Below are 25505 nucleotides of genomic sequence, written 5' to 3' on the forward strand. Positions count from 1 at the left end.
ACTTACATCCAATTAACACACCAGTTAAGACAATTTCCCTGATGTCATTGGTCCTCTTTGAAAATGAAGGCTGAACAACATTTTCTTCTATTGTCTATGACTATGGTTTGTGTAATTGGTTTCCAGGTAAATTAAAATTTATAAATTTATAAAAATATTGGATAATAGCTCATGATCTAAACAGTCAAGCTTTCAATCTCTGGTTAACTGGATTGGAGATTAATAATCTTTTCCCAGGGGCAACTAGGTAGTACAGTGAATAGAGCACCAACTCTGGAGTCAGAAGAATCTGAGTTCAAATCCAACCTCAGAAACTTCACACTTAGTAGCTATGTGACCTTGGGCAAGTCACTTAATCCCAATTGCTCTGTCTTCCTCCTTCCAAAAAGACAAAAAAATCTTTTACACTGGACCATGTTTCATTTTTTTAATTTTTATTTGTATTTAATAATTTATAAATATGTAAATAAATAAATGATTCATTTTTAAAATTATAAAACTCTAGACTACAAATAAATTGATCACAGATTTGAACCCAATGTAAAACTAAAAATATTAAGACAGCTAAATATAAATATTAACTAGTATTGATTATCAATAATTATAATGCTGAGTAAAATTTAAAGAAATACAATAGTTACCCATCTCATGCACTCACCTTTATTCTCAATCAATATTTGACCTAGGCTTAGTTTTGGTATAATAGAAGTATGCATTTCCAATTTAACCCAAATTCTTTTTAGATTTTGATATCATCAACTCCAATGTATATTTCTAACCTTAATTCACAATACTACCCTTCTGGTATTCTATGGTTCAGTCACCCTGATTTGCTCAATGAATTCTGTTCTCTTCTCCCACTTCAGTGGATTCAATTTTTCACTGCATATACATTTGCATATACTGTCCAAGGAAATATCTTCCCCCAAACTGTACATGTTGAAATCTTCCTCTTCCTTCTGAGTCAACTCAAATGCTACCTCCTTCATGGAACCTTTCCCGAAGCCCCAACTAGAATTCTCCCTTCTGGAACCTCTAATGCTGTTCTATTGACTTCTCTTTGTCATTTAATCATTCATATCTACTATTGCTATATATTTCTCTTCCTCCTATATTCCATGATAAACTTCTTGAAGGCAGGGATTAGGGTTTGTTTTGTTTTGTTTTTTTCATTTTTCTGTCCCCAGTTCTCATTACACTTCCTGGCACATAGTATGTGTTTAATCAGCATTGTTTGAATTGAACTCTTTTGTCTATACTCTCTTCTATAAGCCCTCAAGACTCACAGTAACTTTGTGTACTTTTTTTTTCTAAAATCTTTCATGAAAATATTTTCTGCTCATCTAATAAAAGGCCAAGGATTGCTTCCCTTTCACCACAGACCAACTCTTTAGAACTCAAACTTCCTAAATCTACTCCCTTCCACACTCAGAATCAGAAAAAGAATTCAGGTAAAGGTGAGTTTCCTAATTGTGTGTTTCCTAACATGATGCCCCAGTATTGACCTTCCAAGAAGGTGCATGGCACAACACTGTGTCTCTTAATCTTACCTCTTTACTCTTTGAAGTTAAGACTTAAGTTTGATAGTTGAAATTTATTTACAGATAATTCATTTACTTTCTAATTCCTGTAGGTTTCCTGTCATTTTTGAGCCTAGACTAATATTTAATACAGACTAGGAGTTACTAACATATCAGCCTGGAGGCAACATTACATAAAACCATATTTAGAGCACAATGATGGATTAAAATAAATATAAAGTAATCATTTCATGTGTTGAATGAAGTTATTCCAAAGCACTTAATTGCTATTATCCAGGTTGATTTAATTTGCCTTTGTGAAGTTTAGAAGTAGCATATTAATTCTAAAAACAACCAGAAGCCCATGTCCCCACACACCACTCACACATGCCCAAATTTGTAATACACATTCTCATTTAAAATTGCTCATTAGGTCACTGTCTGTACATTTTCATGTGATTAGGAAGACCAGAGAATGATCTATAGGCCTTTTTATTCAGAAGATATTTATAGCATATCCTCTGGATAGTTTTTTGGGGTCCATATTGGCAGATTTCCTGTATGGGACACAAGATTCTTTGACCCAAACTGACCATACTCAGTTGGTTTCTTATTTTTTACTGGAATCAATTGTTATTATTTATGCTTTGTTTTGGAAGGTGACCAATGACATCATGTGTCATTTTCTGACTCATATGTGAATTGGATTTAAATGAGGGAGAGTTGCACAAAGTTATCAGCCTCACTCTCTCTTCTAGAGTCATTAAAGTCCAATGGCAAGACAAAAATCAAGATGACTGGTGATGGTCTGGGATATGATGGGGGTTCTTGGCATCTTGGTGTCTGACCAAGCTTTAAGCTCTTCACAGCTACTGCTTCAGTTGTCTTCGTGGCCATTGGAACAAATTGTTCTCACCCACTCATTCTACCAAGGAAAGTCTTCAAATGCTTGGGGTAGACATTCCCATAACTTACTAATGGGTTTGAGGCCCATTGGTTACCTTCAGCCTGATGTAGCCCATGTGCCAAGATGGTTTATTGAGGTGGGGTTTCTACACATGCTATAGCCTCTTGGAGCTACAGGTGAGAGTTGAGTGCCAGGTAGAGAGCAATGGTGGATGAATAGCCCTGAAAAGGGTCCAATAAGTCCTCACACCAGAGGTGCTAGTCTTCCCTGAATATTCCATACACCCCACTGGAATCAGTAAAAACCCAGAAATGAATCGTATTTACAGAGTAAATGGAGAAAATAGATCTAAGCACAGAAAAAAATAGCAAACGAATATTACCAGATACTACCTGACAGACCTAAACTGCCTCAGAGAGACAGACAGTAAACATAATGGGAAGAGAATGCAATTAAACTTCAGGTTGGTTAGATCCTAACCTGAAACCTCACTGTAGGCCTGTCTCCATTAAATAGCCAGAGAAATTTTACAACCAAGGACAGTAAAAACTTATGTTTTCTCTTTGGACTTTGGGAACATCACTGGATCAGAGGCAAAATGGAACCATGATACATTGAATTGTGTTGAGATGATTTTCTCCTGCTTTTTTCGGGGACTTTAGATTCCCCACCTGAATGGTCCATCATTAAACAATAAGATGGCACCTGCTTCATAGAGGAAGAAACTGGTCCTCAAAGAGACTTAGTGAGACTCCTGAGATGAGAATTATATATACATATATATATCAGAAAGAAGTTGGCCATATTTCAGTACACTTGCTTTTAGTTAACTAAGAAGATAGAGCTGTCCAATAACCAAAGGTGCTGATTCTTCTGCTTTGAGCCTAGGATAGGGGGAAAAATATCTAAGAATTCAGGCTCTCTATTACTTTTCAACAAATTCATTTTTTCCACAACTTCTTATTTCCTTATGTAGTTCTGGATCTATTTATACTAGTACAACATAGACCTCATTGCAGTCCCACTCTTTTTTTGAAATATATTTTATTTTTCCCCAATTACATATTAAAGCAAATTTTTAACATTTCAGGGATTTTTTTTAAGTTTTGAGTTCTAAATTCTATTCTTCTCTTCCCTGCCCCCCCCAAGATGGTAAGCAATCAGATATAGGTTATAGATGTGTCATCACATTTCCATATTAGTCATTTTGTAGAAAAAGGCTTGAATAAAAGAAAAAGAATGAAAGTGAAAAATAGCATGCTTTAGTCTGTATTCAAACAATATCCATTCTTTCTTTGGAGGCAGATAGTACACTTTATTATAGTCCTTTGGGGTTGTCTTGGATCATTGTATCGCTAAGAATAGCTAAGTCATTCACAGTTCCTCATTGATAATATTACTGTAACTGCGTACAACATTCTCCTAATTCTGTTCACTTCACGTTGCATTAGTTCATGTAAGTCTTTCCAGGTTTTTCTGAAATCATCCTGCTTGTCATTTCTTATAACTCAATAATATTCCATTACAATTATATACCAGAACTTGGTTAGCCATTCCCCAATTTATGGACATGCCTTTAATTTCCAGTTCTTAGCCACCACAAATTCTACTTCACTGTAGGTGAAATCCTTCCAAAAATTAAATACCTTTGGAGAGAGTATTTTTGAACAGAGAGTCAAAACTTAGCAATCACCATATCTTGGGGAGCCCCAGTCATGTCTCTCACTTCACTCACAGCTTAACTCTCTCCAGCCCATCCCCCCTCTACCAGCTTCCTTCCCTCTACCCCACAATGTGGATACCCTCTTCCCCTCCTGAATTACAGTTTCCTTTTTTTTCATTTTGTCTTCCGTAGCAGACTATAAACTCCTTTGAGAGTAAAGATTATCTTGTTTTCTCATATTTTGATCCCCAGACCTTAGCACAATATCTGGCCTGTAATAAGTGCTTAATAAATCTGTAATCTATCTACTTTCTACATTGAACAAATGGGAAAAATAATGATAAATAATATAGAAGTGAATGTGGAAACAAATAAATGCCTGAAATTGGAGTCAGGAAGACTTCAGTTCACATACTACCTCTACCTCTTACTAGCTGTGTGACCTTAGGAAAGTCACTTAACCTCTGTGCCACAGGCAACTCCTTAGGACTTATCTAATAAATCTAATAATAAATCTAACTAATAAATATTAGGTAAGGTTGAGATCCTGGAAGTTCCCCAACCTTAATTCACAGATCTTATATACATGTAATTAGAATAAGTCATTATACAGGTACAATATGATTTATTAATAGCAGTATTAAAAGCAGTAACATTGAGATAGCAAAGCACTTTTCTCATAATAAACTTTCGAGATAGACATGTAATTCTTAGCATCTTCATTTTGTAGGACAGGAAACTGAGGAAGCTAGAGTTAGGACTCCAACCCAGGCTCCGTGGCTCTAGGACCAATGTCCATTTCCCTGCAGTATGCTGCTACCCTAACATAGACTTCTTCCTGATTCTCACCGCAGTCCTGTAGAATAGATAGGATATATTCCAGATGAGGAAAGTGAGGCCCAGAATGGTTAAAGCACTTGTCCACCAGATACAGAGCTCCAGTGGCATACCAAATTTGATAATTATTATTCTGCCATCCCTCCAAGTTGGGAGTTTTTACCTTCCTCCTTTTTTTTTTCCTCCTTCTGCCTTTTTTTCTAAATGAGCTTCCATAGACCAGATGTGCAGCATCTAGCAACTTTAGCAATCCTGGGAAACAGAATGGTAGCACACCATGATTGACTGTAAGTCTTTTTTGGTCACACTTGAGCTCATGCATTGTGGAAAAAAAAGTGATATTCAAAATTATAATTATGCCTTATCAAAAGCATCAAAATCAAAGGCAAAAAAAAAAGGAGTGTTCATGTAGCACATCACATGTCAAGACACAAGCAAGAGAATGCAAACATTATTCAGGCAGGGTGTGGAGGCAGCATATATATATATTCCCCCCTTTCCTTGCAGTATAATAAGGTACACAGCATTCAAGTTAACAATCGAAAATACTGTGTGCAACATGGATGAGCTTATATTGTATTTTTTGAGTTTATGTATTTTATTAGCAAACTTAACCTTGCCCGGGTTTTAATTAAATTTCTTAGGAGGCTTTTCATACAAAGATGAACAAAAGGAAGAAACAGCATTTTTGCCGTTGTTTTTATAAGTGTGAAATACGAAAACCTCTGGCCTCACTAATGTTAGCATTTGAATGCAGAGTTAATTGCAACATAATGAAGGTCTAATTGAAATTTTTATTCATGCATGATCATTCTGTCTAAATTCTTATACTGTAATTTAATCTTTTTCAGACTATAATAGATTAACTTAAGTGCTATAACATTTAGTAATTTGTGTTAAGTGGAAAAAAGAATGTCAATTTTCACCTAATGTTATGGCTGAAAAGGAATTTTAGCCGATTTCCTCAAGCCTTTTCCAGGAAAATTAAGTGATGGCCTGAAGAAAATAGCACAGTGTATGTCAGTTTAGTTGTGCTGTTTACTAGCTGTATGACCTTAGACAAGTCATTCACCATACAGAAGATCTTCTTCCTCTTGTAAAATAAGGAAACCAATACCTACATTATCTCCATCAGCAGGTTGTTACAAGGATCAAATAAGAAAATTACCAAATGCTAAAGTGTTTTAGTGATCATGAAGCTCTATACAAAGTCCTTATTATTGATATTATAAAACTATTATTTCAGTCATGTCTGACTCTTCGTGGCCCCATTTGGAGTTTTCTTAGCAAAGATACTGGAGTGGTTTGCCATTTCCTTCTCCTGCTCATTTGACAGATGAGGAAATTTAAATAAACAGGGTTAAGTGACTTGCCCAGGGTCATGCAGCTAGTAAGTGTCTGAGGCCAGATTTGTATTTAGGGAGATGAACCTTCCTGACTCTAGGTCTGGCACTCCATCCACTATGTTCCATTATCAAACTTACATTTTTATATTTATAGAGAGATAACAAGCAAGTTTTGCATTCAGGGCCAATAGTACAAAAGGTGAAGGTGAGATTCTGGACTACTTTGAGGTGCCTTCTTAAGAGACTATAATTTAGGAGCAAGTGGCCAGGGAAGACCATGAGTCTTGGCTAAGGGTGTGGTGGATGAGGGCAGAGGCATGTGCCATCTATTACCTTCTTATTGAATAGATGCTAAATTCTGCCTTCTTTTTAACACTTTTGAAGAACTGCAAATTCGGTCTGAGTCCTGTAAAATATCAGTGTCTAAATCAGATCCTAGATCACCTTACCCTAGTTATAACATCTATCTATCAATGGATAGACATACATATATACATATTGGTGTTGTTCAGTCATTTCAGTCATGTCCGACTCTCCGTGACCCCATTTGGGGTTTTCTTGGCCAGGATACTGGAGTGGTTTGCCATTTCCTTCTCCAGATAATAATACAGATGAGGAACTGAGGTGAACAGGATTATGTGACTTGTTCAGGGTCACATAGTAAGTGTTTAAGGTCAGATTTGAACTCAGGAAGATGAATTTTCCTGACTCCACGTCCAGTACTCTATCCTCTATTCAGGGCCTCTTAGACTTTTTCCTCTTCAATGCTTCTTAAACTATGTTTACAATCCACTGTTTAAGAAGTGCCACATACCACCTGGCCACCCTACATGTATACATATAGATAAAAATAAATGCACACATATACTATACACACATATTATACATATATTTGGTTTCCTATATACTCATATGTATGTATGTTCATGGAACCAAATCTATGGAGACCCAGCAATAGAACAACTATTTCATAATTCAACTTTTCATTTCTACTACCTAGAAAAAGTATAAATCTGTGTTACTAGTTCTATTATTTAATTTTAAAAAGCATTATTTATTCTTTTACTTTGATTTACTTAAACCACAAAAATGTTGATAATTATTCCTAAACCAGAAGATAAACAGATTCCATATCTCCCACGTGTTTTGCATACTAATTAAACTAAAGCCTACCCCCTCCCTTTTTGTTTTTTATCAGAGATTTTTCAGGGGGCTTCATTTTTCATGAGGCTAGACTATATAGAGAAACTTCCTTGAGGGGAAGAATTTCACCATACACACACACACACACACACACACACACACATAATGTGTCTCCATAATAACATTTATCAAAACACCTTGTAATTGAACTTGACTGAATCAGTATTTGTTAAGCACTTGTTATGTAGAAGGCATTGTGCTAGGTGCTCAAAGAGTCCCTCCCTCAAAGAGCATATATTTCATTTAGCCATGCAAATAAGTCAGATTGTAAACAAATTTAAGATGAATTAAGGACAACCAGAGCCCTAGAATCTTAGGGGTTTCAGGAAAAGCTCCTCATGGGAAACAGACATGATCTAAGCCATTAAGTAAAGTAAGGATTCTCAGAGACAGATGTACAATGCTCTCTAGTCATGGAGAGAGCATGAGGAAGGGTAATATACAAGTATTTGAAAAAGTAGGTGGAAGAGCCAAATGAATAAGGGCTTTCAAGGTTAAGCTGAGGTCTTTCTATTTTATCCTTGAGGTAATAGGGAGCCACTAAGGATTCTTGAGCAAGAGAGTAACAAGGTAAGACTTCTGTTATAGAAAAAGTAAAGAGCTTGGCAGTTTAGAGGCCCACTTAGGAAGCTATTGGAACAGTTTAGGTAAGAGGTCATGAGGATCATAGAATCATAGCTTAAAAACTACAGGAGCCAGCCAATTCAATCCTGTCTTTTTATATATGAGAAAACTGAAGCCTGTGGAGGTTAAGTGACTTGTCCATGGTATGACAGTAAAGAGAAAGAATTTGAAAAACTAAATAAATATTTGTTGAATTAATAAAGCAACCACAACATCTATCCTTAAGAGATAGAGTCAGTTCTCGAGTTGAAAATTTGACTTTAGCTTTGGCATATTATATTGCTTTGAACAAGTTGAATTTTGTTTTTGGCATAGCTTAACTCCCTCAGAAACTATGGATGATAATCATTACCCTATCCCAGAAAAATGATGTAGATTAACCAATTATATTTACAAAAACTCTGAGATTATAATGAATCACCTAAATGCGAAGTATAGTTATTACTTGGAATTGAAAATACTACAGTATACAGAAATGGTGTGGTCAAGATAATATTTATATTGGATTTTTTTTAACTTATTTAAAAAAAAAAAACATCGCCAGATAAAATTTGGCCATTTCCAAACTTAGCAACCTAAAAGGAAAGGAAGCAAAGTTCTGTTATGTATCAAGCCAATTTCCAAACAGAAGCCCCAGGTTCCCACTGCCTGTGTGATCTCTGTGAAATTGGTAGTCTTACTACCAGTCAGAGCCAGAGCTAGCTTGATACAACCAAAGTGTTGATGTCAGCTGGTGGTAGGGGGAGGTCATGCTTTCTTTTTCACCATGGCAACTCTCCAGTCAGCCGTTGGCACTCCCTCTACTGGGCCTAAGTTTTTCAGGTAGAGGGAACAGCCTCTACAAAGATGCAGAGGAAAAAAAGTGGAAGGTCAAGTCTGGAAAACTACAAGTAGTCCAGCTCAGCTTAAATGGAGAATACATGAAGATGCAAAATATCCAATAAGTCTCCCGTGCTCCTGTTACTAGTGAGGAAAGCATGGCTTGGGTCAAATAAAACACCAAGTCCCAGCTCGAGTATGTAACTCTTATTTTCCACACTATTATATTCCCACTACTTTTGCTGTTCACTTTGGTCCGGGCACCATGTCCTAGCGATTAGGAGTTAGAGTAGTGTCTTTAACAAAAGGAACTGTAACAGAGTTTGACAAGTGGCTGTATGCCCTACAAACTTAAGAAGGCCCAGGGAGATTGCCCAAGGTCAAACCTTGTAGTAAATGGGAGAGAGTAGATAAACTACAGATAGTAGATAACTCTAAGGAAGGACTCATGACTGACAGGCAACACAGTAGAGGGGAAAGAGCCCTGATTCTGGAGTTAGAGAACTTGTGTTCAAATCCTGCTTCTGATGTGTGACCTTAGGCAATTAATATTACTTGCCTCAGTTTCTTCATCTGTGACATGAGGAGTTGAATGAGGTGACATCTGAGATCCCTTCCAGTTTTAGCTTGGGACAAGCAACAAAGAAAATGTTTGCCTGCCCGAATCCCAAAAGGCAAAAAAGTTTTCTCCCAAATAATTTTCTCCTAATAATTAACCAACTTTAGTTTGGTGAAGAAAAAAAAAGTTGCCCAAATTTTTTCCCTACATACCTAAAATATTTGAAATAGTATTTTATCCTTTCAGTGATTAGAGAAGACTTCCTTTCTTTCTGCGCCATCATTCCTGAGAGACACCAAGGCATTGTAGATAGGTTTCCTTTAGAGTCAGGAAGTCCTGAATTCAAGTTGTCCTGCCTATGACTAATAATTTGGTTGTTTTTAACCACTTAAACTCTCAGTGCTCCAAGCAAGTCTGAACAACTGCAAGTTAGAGATCACTTATTGCATCAGTAAAAAGAGTTTCCACACTGGAAGCTCCCTGCACTGATGAAATCACAGGTCCCTACCAAAACAAAACAAAATAAAATCATTCCTAACTTTAGAAGCAATGCAAGTAGATGTCACAGTATCCTTGATTTATAGTTTTCTAGTGATTGTCTCAAAGCCATCTGAAGTGCAGATTCTCATAAGACTAAGGAGTAATGATGGCATATATATGTATATATGTGTGTGTACATAAATTATAATGGAATATATGCATATAAATATATGACAAATAGATATAGATGGCATATATGGCTTTATTACTCAATAATAATATATACATACATATATGTGTATATGTATTGCAGAGAGTGTGGAGACAGAGACAGAGAATTCTAGGTTATGGGGTAAGTGTTTGATCTCAGAGTATGTGTGTTTAGAGAAAACTTTAGTGAGAGTTGTAAACTTGAGATCATTCTAAATGAAAAGAAAGATTACTAACAAGCAGGCTAAAAGGAGCAGTCTAGGCATTCTCCCTCCACCCTCCTATAATTCCAGTTTTCTGCTTGAATATGTATTTGCATATTTATTTTTACCCTCAACTGATGGGCTGATATATGTATTTGATTATGTCATGTGCTTTGCCACTAATTTTAATTTGCAACAGTTTCAAGTCAGGCCTAAATTTAATTCACATGGAATTTTTTTTTTTAGCCTTCTAAAGCAGGCAAGTATTTCCCAAGTCAGTTTACTTTAAATGTCTTTTAAATATGTATAGAGAATAAAGATATGGCTAGTGATTTAATGCCTGAGGAGAAAATTAGAACTGGCTTGGACTTACATGGTTATTATTGGTCAGATACATTATTCTTAACTGAGGACCTTGCAAAACAGGGAAATTTCTCTCTAGTGATTTAGATCGAAAGTTTCTCTGCCTTTATATAGGGGAGCTATTAACCCTCCCAACCATACCGAAACAATGCACCAGGATTGCTTCCTAAAACTCAATTAAGTGCCTGGTCCAATATTTGGGGATTCCATTGGCTCTATCTTTCAGGTCCCAGGATTTCCTAGATTTTGATTTCTTGTAATATCCATTTAGCTTTGGGAAACTAATACAATTTTATGGTAGATAAATCTTCTTAAGGATATTTTCCCCATGATATGAGGTTTACATATTGTTTCTTATCCCAGTAGTAGAGAAGAGTTTCACTTAATGAGCCTTCCCAGTTCAAGAGTAATCATAGATTTGATGATGAGGAAAGTGTGGGGTGCTGGAGGATAAAAGACACAAACACCTGAGTGCCAAATCATGTATATGATGGCCACTCCCACCCTGCTGCCTTCCTACAATCTTCAGTAAAATGAAGGCATGTAAGTAGGCGATTTCGAAGGTTCCTAAAATTCCATGATTCTAAGTTTTGGCCATTCCTAGATCTGACTTTATGGGATCTTTGAAAGCTTGATGGGACATTAGACATCTCCTATTCTAAAGACGGGGAATTATCTGCATGACATCACAAAGGTTGACATTTGAACACAGATCCTTAAATTCCAAATCTAATCTACACTTTCCCATGCTGTCCCTTTTTGAATGGGCTAAGCTTCTTCCAAGGATACCTATTCATATTCTTTACAATTTCTCATCCGCCCAGTCTTCAAACCTTAGAGTAGACATCTTTTCTTTTTGTCTTTTTGGAGGGGGGAAGGCAGGGCAATTGGGGTTAAGTGACTTGCCCAAGGTCACTGTGATAGTAATGGCAATTAAAGATTCCCCTGTATTGGCTTGGTTTTCAAATTGATTGTGTTAAAACCCAGAGTTTGTTAATCCCACCTGTGGGATGGGCTTGTTGATGTGAAAAGAAAGTCCTGAACTGGGAGGAGCTGGTGATGTAGATTTGAAGAGACACTAGAGAGAGGCGGAAGATCTTTTTGGAAGCAGCACCTCGTGGAGAGAGAGAGACTAAGAGAATTGCTGGTGGCCGCTTTGAATTGCCCTGGACTTTTGAGACCTGCCCCCCTGAGCTGCCAAGGACTGAGGAGACATGGCTGTTTTGCTGGTACTTTGTCTGTCTGTTTTGATGTTATTTTGCCAGATTTGTCCACTGGTGAAAGACTGTCCTGTTGAAGAAGTCCTGGAACCTGGCATTTGGTTAAGAAGCCCTGAGACTGTCCTGCAGACAGAGAGTGAATACTGTCCACTGATGAGGGACAGTACTGTTGTTGCAGGGGTCTGGAGACTGTCCTGCAGACAGAGTGAATACTGTCCACTGGTGAAGGACAGTGCTGTTGTTGCAGGGGTCTGGGAACCTTTCTGTTGGTTCAGAAGCCCTGAAGAAGGATTTTCTTGTTGTATGTTTACAGAAATCCTGGGAGAGGGCTTTGCTAATGTGTTCAGGGGTTCTAGGACTGTTCTACAGACAGAGGATAAATTCATGAAGGGACTGGCAATGTATCTTATGGCCTTGCTAAGCCTTGTCTCCCCAGGAACTAAGATTGCTGAGAACTTGCCTTGTGTCAAGATGAAGAAAAGACCTCCATTTGGGTATTAAGTGCTGTGTTTAAACTTGATGTAACTCTGGGGTAGATTCAATTGTGATCCAGGGGTGGGGAACTTTTGACCTTATGTTTGGAAACTAATCTCCATTTGAGAAGAGGGGCTTTGTGGTGGGCTTAATTAAGGTATAGCCTAGGGGTGGAGAAGTATTTAGAACAGGGACTTTGTAATTGATTGAATGATTGGAAGGTCCTGAGGTGGGGTAGTACTTGGAGATTATTTAATCACACTTAGTAAATGCTGTATTTTGAATGATGTCATGTTTTGATCTTCTCTGTTCTTGGTTTGTCACTAAATAAAATAGAGAGCACCTATGCTGGTATTTTGAACCTGGGAAGTTGCCTTTGCTTGGCATTACATTACAGTCACACAAGTAGTAAGTGTTATGTGTCTGAGGTCAGATTCTCCTGACTCCAGGGTTGGTGCTCTATTCACTGCACCACCTAGCTGCCCCTAGAGTAGGAATCTTTGAATCCTCTCTCTTCCCACATCTAATCAGCAACTGAATTCTCTCTTCTTTCTAACTTGGCAGTATTCCTCAACCATCCTGCTTTTCCCATTCTTACCGCCACCAGCTCCTTGCTTCCACCTGGATTAGTCCAATAACTTTCTAATTACTTTCCCTTCCTACAATATCTCCCTCTTTGATTCATCCTACATCCTGCTGCAAAATTAATCTTTCCAAAGTATGACTCTGGTCCCTTGCTCAAAATCTTTTAATGGTTGCCTAATAAAGTCCAAACTCTTTCCCTTATCATAAAAGGCCCTTAACAATTTAGCCCCAAATTACTTACCCAGCCTGATTTATTATGAATAATAATAATAATAAATCTTTTCAATGTGTAGTTTTTTAACTTGTGCCCTCAGAGACTCACACTCTTTTCTAACTACATTGTTTTGTCAACCTGAAGCGCTCGGGTCTCCAAAAGCACCCTTTGTTTTCCATCTCTGTGCCTTTGCTCCCCAGAATGCTCTTTTCATATCTCTCCTCACCTTGCCTCTCTCCTCCCCACCCCAACACTACTTGTCCTTCCATGCATCCTTCCTGGTTCTCTCCATCAGAACTTCTCTCCCCTTGCTCTCTAGCGCCATCTACCATACATACCATTTTGTACCTTTCTTATTACGCTTTCACATTCAACTTTGTGTTGTAACTATTTTCAGAGGTCTAACTAAGAATTTTTTTTTTAACCTGGGACCAAGAAAAAAAGGGGGGGGGAACTGAGGACAAAGAGGAGAATGAAGGGGGCACAAGGGATAGGCTGGAAGCAGGAAGTGTTGATAGCTTAAAGGATAGTCCAACCTACCTCATAAAGAGAAGGCAGCCCATCTCCTCCATCTCCACACTCCTATTCTCTTGCTCCAAAACTCCTGGGGAGTTTAAGACACATGGCATGTGGTATCTAGACCACTGTGAGGAAGAAGCATGTTCCCCAGAAGTCAATAAATAGGGAAAACTCCCAACTACCTGACCCTAGTTACATCTCTGACTCTCCATATACATGTCATCACTCCCTACTAGACTATATAATATCTTTAAGGACAAGCACTGTGTTTTATTCCCCCAGACATTCTTACATAAACTTGCTGCTAAAAATATTTGGGGAATGGGTAATTGGACAGCTATATCTATAAACGGGGGAGCTAAGTGGTGCAGTGGTTAGAGCGCTGGGCCTGGAGTCTAGACGACCTGAAGCCTCAGACACTTAATAGGTGTGTGTCTGGGCAAGTCCCTTAACCGTTTTTGCCTCAGTTTCCTTTGCCAAAAAACCACGCAGCCATAGGACCACAAAAAGTTGGATATGACTGAAACAACTGGAAAACAACAATACATAAATGATCTCCATCAAGAGTCCAAGTGGCCAATATGAAGAATCAGATAGGAACAGTAAAAGAGAATTAACTTGTTTCCACATCCACATGTGCATGCCCCTCATCACACCACTTCATGTTATTTCTTACCAAAGGAGATTTGTTGTTTTTAACCTTGGATGAACTTTAGCTTACATCAAGGTCTTGTTTTCTATCCAATACTCTCCTCTCCCACAATCCTAATGACCAGAACAGTAACAGAGATGACTCCAATGATGTCCTACCTTCTAGTGAAAGTGAAAAATGCTGGCAGAGCATTGAGTGTTCTAGACTGTTCTTTGAGTGTTATAGAACTTGAATCATTGCCAGTCGACTGATCCTATGTGATTATTGTCGATGACTCAATTAGGCTTTGGAAGAGATGCTGAGAAGGTTAAGACCACCCAAGCCCAACAAGAATACAAGAGGCTCTAGTGTCCTTTATAATACATATATATGGTTATGCCATTGCCATCTACTCTGGAAAATTAAAAAGCGTTGTTGCATTTGCTTTTTCTTTTCTTTTTTGTTTCTGTTTTTGAGAGACAATATGTATAGTGGATAGGACACAGGTCTCAGAAAGACATGGGTTCTAGTCTTTCCTCAGATGTTTATTAGCTTCACAACCTGGGCCAAGATTACCTTCACAGGGCCTCAGTTTCCTAATCTGCAAAATGAGGGGGGCTAGATGAGATGGCTTCTGAGATCCCCTCCACTCAGAACTCTCTGATCCTGTTGAAGGAAAGGGTCTGCTCAAAATCAATTATATTATCCACTGTACTGTAAGAGACTAGTCTCTCCCATGCAGGTGCTCACTCTTTGTTTATATGGCAGCAGTCAGTTGAAGGGTAGGCACTTTAATCAAGTCCACAGTGCAGTAAAAACCTCTCAACTCTAATTTTCTGGTGACTAGGGGAAAATATTATAGATAGCAAAATAGAATAAATTGAGGGAAAATTAGATATGATATTGTTAGCGATTCTTTGAGATCAACATTAAAGCACAGTGCAATCACTGACTGAAGGATGCATTACAGACCTTCTACCAAACTTGTTTTCTCAAGGGGCAGAAGGCTTCCTCTCCTTTCCTATCGTTAGTTTGGATCAGCTTGAGAGACTCTTTAGAAAGTTTACAGCACAGAGGTAGCTCTGCTCTGGCTCAAGTAGCCCCTGCAAGGCATATCCAAAAACTAACCATGTGACCCTGGGCAAGTCATTTAAATTGTTTGCCTCAGTTTCTTCTTCTGCAAAATGGGGATAATAATATCACCTACTTCCCAAGGTTGTTGTCAGGATCAAATGAGGTAATGTAAATAAAGTTCTTTTCAAGTCTTAAAGCCCTGTATAAATGCTAGTTGTTATTATTTTCATTGTTGTTGCTGCTGCTGCTGCTATTACAGTAGGGATAGAAGAGATTGACTAGAAATTAGGAAGTTACTAATTAAGAGCTCTCATACACTCAGAGATATTTGCTGGCATTTACCTGGAACCTTAGAGCCTCCATAAAACACTACATTCACCTCTAGTTTCTACTTCTACACTTAAAGGAATTTATGTACTTGCTAACAATCAGATCCTCAGCTTTTTATGACTGCTCTGTATAGAGAAAGAACACAAGGCAATGGAGAGCAAATAGGTCTGAGAAAAGGCAAAAAAGAGATCACAGAGAGAGGGTGTCTTTCTCTTCTTCTGTGGATAGAAACTGCAGAAAAATATCAATTGCTCTAATATAAAGAGGCCATGTGTCACACTCCATATATTTTCCCTTCAAAGAAATTATTAGCTTACTTAAATTAGAAATGCAACTCTTAAAAAGTAGGGTTTGCTCCCACATAAAACCTCCTTGCAAAGATTATTACAGAGAAGCAGAAATGCTTTACCAAAGGGCTATTACTCTGCATTCATTATATAATTGATTATCACTGTCAGAGTCTGATAGCAGTACATCATTGCTAAGTAGTAATAATATTGGTGGAGAAAAGCTATCATTTTGAATGAGGCTTGGGGCATTTAAGTTAAAGCCCAAAATTACATGGTGTTTTTGAAGGCTATCACCCTTTGGTATGGAAAGAAAGATGATGTTAACAAATATAATGATCTCTAAAGCAATTTTGGTTCACAGCTCACTGGCAAAAGCATGGGTTACCATGGCAAGTGTCACTCTTAGAAAAAAAAGGTCAGATGGACAGACCAGAAATACAAAAATGAGGGAGATGAGTGAGTAGATGAATGAGAGGCTTCTGCAAGAGAGAGCTTCTGAGAAGGGCCAACAAGTAGAAGAAACAAAGGAGTATGAATTATCCTCTTCTCTTCCTCATAGCTCTGGTGGGGGTGAGGAAGGAATAGTGTGAGGAAGGGTGGGAGCAGAGTTCATGCCAGAGTGTCTTACCCCAACTCAGAATGCATGGCATGAAATTAGAGTCCAAAAAAGAATTCAGACACTCCCTCTCTTTCCTTTCTACTTTAAGGCTAACTTCAGAAGTGGCAAATGTGCCCCAGCTACCTTTACAAGGAACAGGTAGATCAAAGGTGGGAAACCTGTGGGCTCAAGGCCACATGTGGCCCTCTAGGTCCTCAAGGGTAGCCCTTTGACTGAATCCAAACTTCACAGAACAAATCCCCTTAAAAAAAGGATTTGTTCTGTAAAACTTAGACTCAATCAAAAGGCCACACTGGAGGACATAGAAGGCCACATGTGGCCTTGAGGCCAAAGGTTCCCTACCCAAGGTATAGATGATTAAACACAAGGGATTTTGACCTAAGCAAGTCTGTGAAAGAACAATTTTGAAAAGACTAATCTTCTGTGTACATGATGCCCAAACAACCAATTATTATACAAACAAAATATCACCCCCTCAAAAAAAAGTATTGGCATTTGGTTTTTTTTTTTATTGAATTGATTCTTTTCTTAACTGAAATGATGATGGGTTTTCACACGGCATTGACAGTTTCTTTCTCCATTGTGTTTAACCTACTCTGCATTCCCATAATTCATATAAATTAAACAATAAAAAGTTGAAGTACAAGAAAGAGACCCTCATCTTAAAGTCAACTCACATTTTTTAGAATCCTTGCTCTTTTGATAAGAAAAAAAAAATAGAGCGATGTAAATAGCAGCAAACAGAAATGATTTTGAAAGGAAAGCCACAAAGGGCTGGTGGGAGGATGAAAATCAAGGACCTTGCATCTCAGCTTCTGCAAGTTCTGGAAAAATTCTAAAGAATTGCTGGATGGAATCCAATGGGATGAGGTAAGAAAAGACATGGGGGGAAAATGGAAGGTATTCAGAGGAAAATTACCATTTACCCAAGGGACATACATGACACATAGCAATAAGTGAATTAAGCAAAGCCCAGATTACTCTTGCAAGAAAAAAAAAAGGCAATTGAAGATCAGTAAAAGGCCTATGAGGGATAGAGAATATCATGTATAAAGGAAAAGAAAGGGTTTAAAGGAATGTAGCTGAGGGAGAGAAAGTGATCATTTCTCTAATTTAAGCTTTCATAGGGGGAAATGACAGTTTTCAGACATAAAAGCTGCCAAAGGTTACAAAGAATCCTGCAGAAGGGCATGGAAATAGAAGGGGGTTAATTTAGGTAAAGGGGAGAGGTGGAAGTGGCAGTAGATAGAAGGGAAGATGTAAATTAATTCCTTGCTTCAGTAATCTCAAGAGACCGGAGAGAGCTGATTCAAGAGATGGAATTCATTTTACTTGAAAGAGGAAAAGAATGCAGGAAGAAAATCAAGGCAGATAAAGGAATGAGAGGCAGCAAAGCTAGATGGAGTGCCTCAGTCAGATCTGCTCTCGTTCCAGGTTCTAATCCCAGCATTTGTTTCGGAAGTAAATCTTTGTGTGGTTCTAGAAGAGGCTGAGGACACAGTGGGTTGGAAGGGGGTACAATCTCGGACCAGCAGGAGAAATACAAAGAGACCTAAGGATAAAGGGATGTGAATTTCATAAAGGGAGCAAAGAAGAGGAGGAGCTAGAGAGGGACTGGGGAAGGACATAGGGAGAAACCTAACTGTGACCTGGACCAAATTAGTTTGTGGGAGGTTCCAGATGGAATAACATACCTCACAAACCTAATTCAGCCCATTTGTTAGGAAATAATTCTGTTTTGAAGCTCATAGGGGAGAGAGAATGGGAAAATAAGGGAGTAATTTATTTCAACTCCAGGCAGTCCTTTGATAAAGTACGATACTGAGAAATGATCTGTAGGGTCCTACATTGGTCAGACCACTTGAGTGAGAGAAAAGGCTTGCTTCCAGGAACAAAGACAAACAGTTAATAAGAGGAAACCACTAAGGAAAGACTTATCACAGGGAAGGTACTTTAAACTCAGTATTGAGATGTGCTGTTTATGTTATAATTAGCTAATATTTGAAAAGTGTCTAGTGATTTTTATACACTTTAAAGATCCATAAATTAGCATGTACAAAAGATGCTTCCTGGATGGGTATTAGGAAAACAAACAACATTTTTAAAGGTCAAATGAAAGGCACAATAATGGTCCCTACTAAAGGGATAACAATTTTCTAAGTGTATCAAATGAATAAAACTCTGAATATTGGAAAATAGAATTATGGGAATACAAGTATGGTGATATTAAAAATCTCAGTGTACAGGGGTGGCTAGGTGGTGCAGTGAATAGAGTACCAACCCTAAAGTCAGGAGGACCTGAGTTCAAATTCTGCCTCAGACACTTAACACACTAGCCCTGTGACTTTGGGCAAGTCATTTAACCCCAATTTCCCTCCAAAAAAAGATCTCAGTGTACCTCAGAGTTTTAATTTCTCCCCATGATTTTAGGAGCTCACAACATCTTGGGGTAAAAATTATGACTAAATTTTATGTTTTTCCACCTAATATGGAAAGGTTTTATTTTTTTCCTTCTGGTTAACAGAATATTTAAGACCTTAATTTTTATAATTTATCACATCAGTGGTCTTAGATCTCATCAGTGGTCACACCCTTTACTAGTACAGATTGAACCATAGCATGTAAGTCCACCTGCTCATGCTGGACTTTTTTTTGTTCCTTTTTGATTCCATAAACCCTTCATAAAAATATTTCTCCACATGTTAGAAGCCCTCCTCTAGGTATTTTACTAAATATTTCATGGATTTCACTTCAACACCATGGCAATCTCTATTTTATCTCTTATTCTCTCTGCATGACCAGATCACTTACAATTTTCTCTTGACCTGAAATGCTTCTCCCCCATATTCCATTCAATCATCAAACTATCCAACCAGGCCACTTTGTCATCTGTCTGCTATTACTGTCCTGCTTTATGTCATATCTGGATGTACCTGCCACACCAGACCTGGTCTTTCTCACCCACCTTCATTACCTGGGAAATGTAATATACTCGGGGAAGCCAAGTAGCACAGCGAGTAAGAGCACCAGCCCCAGTGTCGGGATGACGTGGAATCGAATCCAGGCTCGGATACTTAGCAGCACACCCAGAAATAACTGGCCATGTAACTTTGAGCAAGTTACTTAACCCCAATTACTTAAAAAAAAAAAGAAATGTAATATATTCATTTTTGAAGTTCTCATGCTTCACCCCATACCTCTGCTTTCCACCTCTTGCTTGTACTGGGCACAGTAAACAATTCAATAATACCATTTGTTTTGGAAAAGGCATGTCATTTGACTGCTTTATATATATCAACTCTGCATTTCTGTGGCTTCCTATGGAAAAAATAAATCCCTTCCTTGGTCACCAATCACTCTCCTATATGTATTACTTTCCCTTATTAGAATGTAACAGGAATTGCTGCTCTTTCTGCATTTGCATTCCCAGCACTGGGCACAGGCCTGCCATGTAGTTAATGCCTTTTCACTCATTTATTAATTCATGATGCTTTTAATGCTGCTTTTCACACATAGGTCATTGCTGGTAATATACTAAAATTTACTTAGACTTGTAAAGCACTTGGCATGATGCCTGGCACATAGTAAGTGCTATTTAAATATTAGCTATTATTAGTATTATTGTTACTTATGCCCACCATGCATTTTTATTGCCCTTTGGGTCACTTCAATTGTGATCCTTTTGAGATTGTGGTGTTTAAAGATTTACAACTATATAGAATCATCTGTAGAATATTAGTATTTAAAAAGATGTGCTTTTGAAAGAGTACTTCACGGTCATTGACAATACCATATGATTTTCCAAGTACAATCCAGCCTCATCTCTCCCTTCTATTCAGATTTAGGGCCCAGCCCATAGTCCATTTTGTAGTGTCTTTCCTGGGTAGAAAGACCGATGTACCGACTCAATGGGTTGCCTGTTCAAATGAACATCTGATCTAATATGTTCTTCATCCTCTTTGTTTTTCCAGTGTAAATGTCTAGGTTGCTTTTTCAAGTGACTATGTATCTCCTTCCTGATTGCCAACATTAATAGTCCTATAGTAATCCAGGGCTTGCTGTAATCAGCCCAATGGCAGTGGCAAATGGGATTATCTATGGCACCACTTTAGAAAGAAAAAATTAGGACTACCCCTGTTGCTTAACTTATGCATCCTGCATCTCTGCAACAGGAAGGAGAGATATTTAACAAATTAGGATGGAATATATTAAATGAAGAGTAAATTGCCGTTACATAAGACACTGATTCCCTCTGAAAATCTTTCATTTGCCTTTCATGAATTTCAATTTTGAAGACTGAGTTTCTTGATGGCTCGTTGCTGAGTTTTTGTTTTTGTTTTATTTTGTTTTTTTAGTGTTCTGGGAAAGAGAAAACAATCAGATCCTGAATAAATCCTTAATCTTGCTATTTTTGTTCTATGTATAACTTTGTTCTGTAACATGGTGAGCCTGCGTTCCAGTAATTGATTCCAGCAATCATTTTAGCATATTGTATTTCACTATATTCTTGACAATGCATTGTGAAGCTCAGCAAATCTAGGTAGTAGGTGATCTTTATCCAGAAGAACCCCAGGAAGTCCTCCTCCAATCTTATTTTGAAATGAAGGGGACAAACCACTACTAGTATTTGTTTTTCTTTTTTCTTCTTTTTAAAAACAAATAATGGAATTGTCCAGATTCTTTCATAGGAATGAGATTTTTACAGCTTTAAGGGTAATGTTATGTCTCCTGCCCACAATACCAGCTTTATCTGCAATGAGCCATCATAGGGTCATGGATGAACTGCTATTCTGGGGATCATATTCATAAAGTAGTAAAGGTCAAACTCTAGAGTTGTACGAAGTCATAGAAATTCTCTGAAAGACACCTCAGTAAACATCTAGTCTAACTCCTTTGTTTTGTAGATAAGAAAACTGAGGCCTTCAAAAAATTAAAGGATTTGCCCAATCCTATATAGGTAGGGGCAGCTAGGTGGTGCAATGGATAGAGTGCTGATCGCAGACTCAGGAAGATTCATCTTCATCGATTCAAATCTGGCCTCAGACACTTACTAGCTGTGTGACCTTGGGCAAGTCACTTAACTCTGGCTAAGTTTGCTCATTTGTAAAATAAGCCAGAGAAGGAAATGGCAAACTACTCCAGTATTTTTGCCAAGAAAACCCCAAATAAATTCACACAGTCAGATACTACTGAATAACAATAACAAACAAAAATATGGATGGGGTTACTGGATTTAGATTTGGATTTGGTGCCTCCAAATCCATTTGTTCTTTTTAACATTCTCTCCCCAATTAGAATATAAATTCATTGACAGGAGGAATTATTTCATTCTTTGTTATTTGTATTCCAAGCACTTAGTGCAGTGCTGGGCTCATAATAGACACTTAAATGCTTATGGATTGATTTACTATGCAAAGCCCTCCACTAGGTAGTGTCCCAGCTAATAGAACCCAAGTATTCTAAGTCTCGGTCTTTCTACTACACCAAGCAAAGGACCATATTAAAGGACTCCCTACTGTGTTTTGGCGTGGACCTTGAATCATCTAGTCCATTCCCAGCACATACTTACAAATGTTTGCATTGACTTCAGAACACATAGTGCAGAAAGGGGAGAAGGGAAATTAGTGTACCTCTAGTCACTGATGAAAATTGGCACAATGTTTGGTGAAATCTCTTTGACTATGAAGATAATGAGAATGACACCTAGAAGCAATATATCATGAGAGCTTCTGCAAGATTGGAGGTGCCTTCATGAGATGTTGGTGTAGCCCAGCACTTACTATGGGAGTTTTGATCTAGAGTGGATATGATTCACCGGAAACAGTAAAAGGTTAGTATACTCTGTTGTTCTTCAGTCGTTTCAGACTCTGACTCTTTGTGATACCATTTAGGGCTTTCTTGGCAAAGATACTGGAGTGATTTGCTATTTCCATCTCATTTGACAGATGAGGAAACTGAGGTAAACAAAGTTAAGTGACTTGCCCAGAGTAACACAGCTAGTAAGTGTCTGAGGCCAGATTTGAATTCAGAAAGATGAGTCTTCCTGACTCCAGACCCAGCACTCTTTGCACTGTACCACTTAGCTGCTCTAATTTCCTTTGTAATTAAATTAAATCTTGAATATTTTTTAGTCCTGTGTTGATATGTAAAATTCAAATGCATACTCATAATGGCAGGGTTAGATAAAATTTCTTTTTATTTCTAGTAGAAAGCTTATGGTCACCTTCCTAAGCAATACAAAGGATTCAGCTATGTGAAAGCAAGACAACAGGAATAAACAGAACCAGAAATGCATGAGATAGTTTAACTTTCTTTTGCTTTTAGCCAGCTCTAAATTTTAGGTTGCTCAGTGGCAAACATGGCAGCCAGGAATTTCAAGCTCATGATGACATTTCTGTCCAATCACAGTTACCATCTGCTCAAAAGAGGGTTTCACTTCCATGAGTGGGTAACTCCTAGAAAGGCAAAAGGTTCACGAAAGTCCCTTCTAGCTGTAATTTCTCTGACTGTATAATCATCAATACTGATCCACTTCTTGTACCTCCACATTAGAGTACCCAACTCTGACCTAATATTTTCTTTTTTGTTGTTGTTCACTAGTTTTCAGTCATCTCCAATCCTTCATGACTCCATTTGGGGTTTTCTTGGCAAAGATACTGGAGTGGTTTGTCATTTCTGTCTCCAGGTCATTTTCCAGATGAGGAAACTGAGGCAAATAGGGTTAAGTGACTTGCCAGGGTCACACAGCTAGAAAGTCCCTGAGGCTGGATTTGAACTAACAAAGATGAGTCTTCCTGACTCCAGGCCTGGTACTCTGTGCACTATGGTGTTACTTAGCAACTTCTTTTAGTAAGCGATATTCTGCAAGATCATCCAACTCAACTGCCAGTGGAGGAATAGAAGAATGGAGAAAACCTGTTCAAAAACTTAATTTTAATATGCATATCATCCACAACAAACCCCAGTGGGATGCAAAGCAGCTAGGTGTCATAGTGGATACAGTGCTAAAATTGGAGTCAGGAAGACCCAAGTTTGAATCCAGCCTTAAACACTTATTAGATGTATGAACATATGCAAGTCACTTAACCTCTGTTTGCCTTGGTTTTCTCATCTGTAAAATAGGGATTATAACAGCATCTGCTTCACATACTTGCTGTGAGGGTCAATGAGATAATATTTGTAAAGGACTTCACAAAATTTGAAACAGTATATAAATGTTGGCTATTGTTATCATTATTAAATGCTGACAGCAAAGGCTCTCTCTACATAGGCAGACCTTGGCAATGCTATCACAAGGATGTGGTATTTGTATTATTTTTCCTACAAAGTTATATACTCTCCAGGATAGAAAATGCTCACTATTGTTTGTATTATTATATTATTCTGAACTTAAAGCACCAAAAAAAATAAAATAAAAAGACCATTTCCATATACAGTAGAACACAAAAAGGATTTTATTTGAGATTGTGTATCTCCATTTAATATCATTTGCTTTCTTTCTTTTCTTTTTGGAGGGCAATTGGAGTTAAGTGACTTGCCCAAAGTCACATGGCTAGTAATTGTGTCAAGTATCTGAGGCCGGATTTGAACTCACATTCTCCTGACTCCAGGGCCAGTGGTCTATTCACTGTGCCACCTAGCCAGCCCATTTGCTCTCTTTCTTTGAAGTATACAATAAATTCCAAATGTTACTTTCAGGACTGACCTGCTTACTTATATGATCATGCTTTCTTATAAACTGTCTTCTGTTCTCTTCTGTGCATTTAAAAAAATATTTCAGTGGCCCTGTCTTTTAGCATCTATTGCATGTCTCTTCTCCTGCATATCCCTTCCCAATTAAAAACTAACAGAAAGCAAGGGGGAGCCTTGTAACAAATGAGCATAATCAAGCAAAAAGATTCCTCATAGTTACCATGTCCAAAAATATATACCTGTCTATCAGCAAATGAGCAATGTGTATCACCACTGGTCCTCTGGACACACAGTTTGCCATTGCGTTGATTAGAGTTCTCAATCAAGTCTTTCAAAGTTATTTTTCTTTACAATGTTGCTATAATTGTAGAAATTACTGCCCTGGTTCTGCTCGTTTCCTTCTGTTGGTTTATATTACCCAGAATTTCCTGCAATCATCTCTTTCATTGTTTCTTATGGAATAATAATATTCCCTTCCATTTATGTCCCACAATCTATTTAGCCATTCCTCAGTTAACTAAACAACAATCTTAAGGCATCACCCTTAAATTTTAGTTTCTTACTTTTCTTTTTTTCTTCCTTCCAAACAACACCACAACCACTTACTACTGTAATTAAGAGGTTTGGTTTACTTATAACTATTATCTCCTGGATTATTATTATCACCTTAACTACATCCTTCCTTATTTCTAATAATTTTTGTATTTAATTTGATATATTTCTACATAAAACTCTATGTGTATGTTTAACCTTCCTTTCTCAATTTCATATGAGAGAAGTTAATCTAATGCATGCTCTCCTTCCATGTTTTTATACTTTTTTCCTCAAGAGTCACAATTATGAGAAATAACAAGTTATTACCCCCTTATTCCTTTCTATGAGAGTGAGTTCCTTTTAATTTCTGTTAAATCCCTTAGAAAAAAACCAACCTACCCCCCCAGGACCACTTTTTCCTATTTATCTCTGTCAATACTATTTGAAGACATTAAGGTTCTGAAAAGGCACGTGTTTCCTTTCCTCTTATTAGAATGTTAGCACTGCATCATCCCACAGTTTCTTCCAATTGCTCAAAGGAATTTATCTTTCTAGATTTATCTTGGATTTTGTGTTTATATTTCAAAGT

The 25505-nt window shown here is 37.7% G+C and overlaps 1 protein-coding gene across 2 annotated transcripts in view; it reads left to right on the forward strand.

The window, feature by feature from the left end:
* The window catches only part of LOC138176054 (LHFPL tetraspan subfamily member 3 protein), a 735200-nt gene that overhangs the window by 435340 nt on the left and 274355 nt on the right, over positions 1-25505 (forward strand). The gene's annotated exons all lie outside the window — the stretch shown is intronic.

This window comes from Petaurus breviceps, unplaced genomic scaffold (assembly GCF_028583685.1).
Source record: "Petaurus breviceps papuanus isolate PSGF00001 unplaced genomic scaffold, PetGlider_PUasm1.0 80, whole genome shotgun sequence".
Classification (NCBI taxonomy): Eukaryota; Metazoa; Chordata; class Mammalia; order Diprotodontia; family Petauridae; genus Petaurus; species Petaurus breviceps.